The sequence below is a fragment of the Staurois parvus genome, unplaced genomic scaffold, assembly GCF_062004578.1.
Source record: "Staurois parvus isolate SC_StPar_1 unplaced genomic scaffold, SC_StPar_1.0 ptg000226l, whole genome shotgun sequence".
NCBI lineage: Eukaryota > Metazoa > Chordata > Amphibia > Anura > Ranidae > Staurois > Staurois parvus.
The window spans coordinates 484928-490996 of record NW_028318022.1 but is presented as its reverse complement, the minus strand read 5'-3'; positions in this window follow the sequence as shown (position 1 = coordinate 490996).

The window sequence follows — 6069 nt, the reverse complement described above, 5'->3', positions numbered from 1 at the left end:
ATTTTCAACACAGTGTCAGTAAAGTAAAACAGTTGTTTTTTTTATTGAGGGGTATATGGGATGCCCAAGGAACTGCAAACGTGAGGAGAAACTTCTTAGTAAACTGTACAGAAAAATAAAGGTGGATGATTACAAAATAGCACTGTCTCTTTAAGGCGCACTGAAGTCCCTTTGATGTACCTCCTCAGACACCAGATGAATCCTTCCTCCTTTACCCAGATGCACTGGGCAAGGGATTCCAAGATCTGCCACTTGAGTAGTCCCAGATGAGAAATAGTTTGGTATTGCACCTGACCGCTCTCTTTCTTTATCTGACCCAGGAGGTGTAGAAGTACTCACACTGTCCTGTTAGCTTGGAGGGTTGCAGCTGCTTTCAGGCCTTATGCTGGCTTGGCTCCTTCCCGGCTGACAGTATTGTCCTTCCTAGGAGACTTGGCACAGTGGAGATCCTTCTGTTCAGCAATCAGTCTGTAAGTGGGCTCCCTTCCCTGGGGCCCTCTCCCAGGCTCCAATCTTCAGCACCTTCCTTCACTCCATCTTCCACCCGACTCCTCTGCTGCACAGGCTCTGTCATATTTAAGGGTTGCCCTTGGCCACAAATCTGGGCCTCCTCCCCTCCTCTTCCAGAAAGTGCCAGAAGTTTCTAGAAGGGTGGAAGGGCTCCAGAAGCCCTGAGATGTAGAGCCTGCTAGCTTGTCCTGAGGTGAACCCACTACCTCACTTCCAGACTGACTCAACCCAAGCTTCTAGCTCACGAATAAATCCCATCTAGCCTTAGAGGGCGCTACACTAAAATGATACATTTTGTGCTTGCTCTTACGTGTAATCTATTGTACAAATTTTGGTAGTAAAAGCATATGCCTTAGGAAGAGTGGGTGGATCACAAATGTAAGTGACTCTGGATTAAGAAGTAAGTACCTGAATTTGACCTGGTATCAGCCTCTTGCAGTTCCTGTATGGCAAAGCGCAAATTGGGAGAGGGAAAAGCAGCGCATGCAGCCAATCAGGTGTGCTGCAGTGCTGACAGGTTAGAGCACAGTGACAGGGGGCAAGCTGATCAGTGTGCTGCTTCTCCTTCATAATTCAGCACACGGGAGGGACAAGACTTGTAAGTATTACTAAACTGCTGCAGAGGTCTCCGGTTCTGCCAGGCACTGAACTGTGCTGTGCAACAGAGTGGTGTTAATATGACTGGGTGGGGGAGGGGGGCGGAGCCCGAACATGGCGGCACAGGAGAGCGGAGAATAGGAGCTCTCCGATAGCCTCCCCCACCTATCCTCCCTAAATTGTCCCGAGGGACTGACTAGCTGAGTCGGAGGGCGGCTGGAGACTGACCTGGTGAGAGGGGAGATCCCGGCGGTGATGCGGCTGTCGGCCGGAGAGCGGAGGGGTTGAGCCTGTCTTCCCCCATGAAGTCTGCCTGCGGTGATCCTGGAGAGAAAGTGTGAGGTTGCCGGGCGACAAGGAGGAGTGGCGATAACACGTGGGCTGCCGAGGTGTACAGCTGGGAGAGGAAGAGACCGGCCGGCGTCTTAGGAGACAGGGGAAGCGCTGACATCCATTGCAGAGCTGTCTCCAGGGATTTCTCGGGGTATATGCAGAGGAGGACAAAAGAGACCCAAGGAAATTCCCTGGAAGAGGAAGACACGGCTGCAAGAGAAAGGGCAACCCTGGACTGCAAACCAGAAGCTGCTCCATAGAGGAGGGTGAGTGAAAGCTGCGGGTCTCCCCAAGTGTTAGTTATTCAATTTGTGTTATTGACTATCTGACATCCAACATAAAGAATAAGAAGGGAATTCCCAGAGAGGGTCTGAAGAAAGCAGTGACAGTTTAAGTATATACCCCAGAATCTTGGAAAAGCTCTAAAAATCCTATATGTGATATGAAAGGGAAAAATAGTAAATGAAGTACAGTTGCAAGAAAAAGTATGTGAACCCCTTGGGATTACGTGGAGTTTTGCATGAATCGGGCATAAAATGTGCTCTGAAAGTCATCTAAGTCACAACAATAGAAGAACACAGTCTGCTGAACATAATACTACACAAACATTAGATGTTGCCATGGTTTAATTGCACATAACAAGTAAACATTCACAGTGCAGGGAGGAAAAAGTATGTGAGGCCCTAGCTTAATGACTTCTCCCAGAGCTAATTGGAGCCAGGAGTGAGCCAACCTTGACTCCAATCAGTGTGATGATATTGGATGTGTTGCTGACAGCTGTCCTGCCCTTAAAAAACACACATCTGTTTTGGGTTTACTGGTTTCAAGAAGCACTGTCTGATGTGAACCATGCCTCGCAGAAAAGAGCTCTCAGAAGACCTACGATCAAGAATTGTTGACTTGCATGAAGCTGGAAAGGGTTACAAAAGTATCTCCAAAAGCCTTAATGTTCATGTGTCCACGGTAAGACAGACTGAGAAAGTTTAGCACTGTTGCTACTCTCCCTAGGCATGGTCGTCCTGTAAAAATGACTGCAAGAGCACAGCGCAGAATGCTGCATGAGGTAAAGAAGAATCCCAGAGTGTCAGCTAAAGACCTACAGAAATCTCTGGCACATGCTAACATTTTTGTTGACACATCTACAATAAGGAAAACATTAAACAAGAATGGAGTACATGGGAGGACACCACGGAGGAAGCCATTGCTGTCCAAAAAGAATATTGCAGCACGTTTGAAGTTTGCAAAAGAGCACCTGGATGTTCCACAGCACTACTGGCAAAATATACTGTGGACAGATGAAACCAAGATTGAGTTGTTTGGGAAGAACACACAACACTATGTGTGGAGAAAAAAAGGCACAGCACACCAACATCAAAACCTCATCCCTACTGTAAAACATGGCGGAGGGAGCATCATGGTTTGGGGCTGCTTTGCTGCCTCAGGGCCTGGACGGATTGTTGTGATTGATGGGAAAATGAATTCCAGAGTTTATCAAGACATTTTGCAGGAAAACGTACGACCATCTGTCCGCCAACTGAAGCTCCGCAGAGGATGGGTGATGCAACAGGACAATGACCCAAAGCATACAAGTAATTCAACAAAACAATGGCTGCAACAGCACGGAATACGCCTTCTGGAGTGGCCCAGTCAGACTCCTGACCTCAACCCGATTGAAATGCTGTGGCATGACCTTAAGACAGTGATTTACACCAGACATCCCAAGAATATTGCTACACTGAAACAGTTTTGTGAAGAGGAGTGGTCCAAAATGACTCCAGATCGTTGTGCAGGTCTGATCTGCAACTACAGGAAACGTTTGGTTGAGGTTATTGCTGCCAAAGGAGGGTCAACCAGTTATTAAGTCCAAAGGTTCACATACTTTTTCCTCCCTGCACTGTGAATGTTTACATGTTATGTGCAATTAAACCATGGCAACATCTAATGTTTGTGTAGTATTATATTCAGCAGACTGTGTTCTTCTATTGTTGTGACTTAGATGACGTTCAGAGCACATTTTATGCCCAATTCATGCAAAACTCCACGTAATCCCAAGGGGTTCACATACTTTTTCTTGCAACTGTATGCCCAAGAACTCCCAAACTGGAACGATAAAAAAATACACGTCGCAAGGGAAGTTAACTCCAGTAAAATCCCAGGAAATAAGTGATAGGAGTGAACTGGAAATAAGCCTTGATAATAGCTTAAGATCTTCCCTGGGACCAGTTAACAATAGCCAACAAACACTGGAAAGTATGGAGTTGGGAGAAACTGAAAAAGAACTGCAAATACCAAATAAAAAGGAAATGGCGGAGATGTTTAAAAATCTAGAAAAATCCATAAAGCAAGAGATGGGGATAATTCGGAAAGAAATGGGACAGTTGTTAACTAGAGTGGAAGAAACGGAGGAAACAGTTAAATCCCACACCCAAATCATCCCAAAATTAGAAAAACTGATAATAGATACTCGGAAGGAACAAAAAAGACTGCTTTATATGATGGAGGATCAAGAAAATAGGGACAGGAGAAATAACATTAGAATAAGAGGAGTCCCAGAGCTGCAACAGGGGGAAGACCTAAAAGGAGATTATAGGAAAAATTTTGAACGCCATAATGGATAGATCTGGTGCGGAAATGTACAAACTGGATGGAGTGTACAGGATAGGAAAGTTTCAACAAGAACAAGGCCCAGAAAAATCAAGAGATACAATCGTTCGGTTCCATAATTATAGAGATAAGGATGAGATATGGAAGAAGATTAAAGGAAGAACGAACATCAATTATGGAGGGAAAAGTATTCAAATTTTTGCAGACATAGCAGCTGAGACACTGAGAAGAAAGAGATCATTGAAACCATTATTGGAATTGTTGAAGAAACAGAATGTGCAATATAGATGGGGTCGATCAGCATGTTTGATCAGTTGGAAAGATGGAGTTACAGCTTTTTTGAGATCCCCTGAAGATATGAAAGACTTTTGTAATAAATTTGAACTGCAGAGAATAGAGATACCGGGATGGGAAGAGGAAGAGAGAGCGTTATATATGTTGGGAAAAGAGGAATGGCAGCTAGTTAGAAGAGAAAACAGAGAGCAAATAGATAGAGGGACATCGGGGAGGAGGGGGGGGAGGTGAGCGGTACATGGACGGAGCTGAGCCCCCAGATAGGAATCAAAAGTGGGACTCTTTCCACAAATTATTTATAGGCAAATAAAAAGCCTACCGGGGGGGAGGGGTTTATAATGGGGGAGGGGAGGGAGGGGGAGGGAGGGGGAGGGGGATGGAGGGGGGGGGGAGGAGGGCTGGGAGAGGAAAGGGGTGGGATTGGGGATAGGGAGTCTTAAAACTGACATCTTGTATGAGAGAAGAGGTATAGGGAAGGGAAAGAGGAAAGGAAATGGTAAAATAGGAAGAAGACAAATAAAACATGGAGGAAATACGCTTTGTAACCCATAATGTAAATGGATTAAATTGCCCGGGTAAAAGATTTCGACTATATAGAGAACTACAACATAGAGAGGCCTCAGTTGTTTTTTTGCAGGAAACACATCTAGAGTTAAAAAAAAATATTAAGCTATACTCTAGACAACATCCTACATGGTATTACGCAGATTCCCCAGTTAAGAGAGCTAAGGGAGTAGCTATAGGATTTGCAAAAAACATCAGGTTTGAATTGGAAGATAGAAAGACGGACCCGGAGGGGAGGTTTTTGTTTTTGAAGGGTAAATTACATGACATAAAATGTACGCTTGTAAACATATATTGCCCTAATAGGAAGCCAGAGACGTTTTTGAAAGGGGTTATGAGAAGGTTGATGGACTTTGGAAAGGGATATCTAATAGTGGCGGGTGACTTTAACATATGTATGGATCCACAAATAGATACAAAATCTGGAGTACAGAGAAGGGGAAATAGGTCCATGGGATTATTGAAAACGGTGATGAAAGAGTGCGAACTGGTGGATAGCTGGAGAATTGTCCACATAAGAGAGAGAGATTATACTTTCTTCTCTAGTGTATATAGGACATACTCTAGATTGGACTATATTTTGGTGGACCACCGACTTGTTGAGGAATTGGTTAAAGTAGAAATTGAAGCAATAACTATCTCGGACCATGCACCTGTAGTAATGGAATTAAAATGGGGAGGGAAAATGTCAGGTGGCCTATCATGGAAGTTGAATGAGACACTCCTCACGGATCCAGATACTGACCGGAAGATCAGGGAGGAGATAGAGAGGTTCTTTGGGGAAAATGAAACAGAGGATGTATCACTAGCGACAGTGTGGGAGGCACATAAAGCATATGTAAGAGGAATCCTTATTGCGATTGGGGCAAAGAAAAAAAGGGAAAGACGAGAGAAGATCAGTGGGCTTTTGAAGGAAATAGCTGAGATGGAACTCCTACATAAAAATAACATAAGGAAAGAGATAGAGCAAAGAGTGATAAAAAAGAGGGAAGAACTAGAGAAAGTAATGGAGGAAGAAAAAATTAGAACTTTTAATAAGATCACTGGTGAAAGATATAGATGGGGAGATAGACCAGGAAAATATCTGATGAGAGCCTTGAGGAGAAAGAAGAATAGGAACTATATAGATAAAATAAAAAACTCCAAGGGAGAGTTAGTCCATTCAAC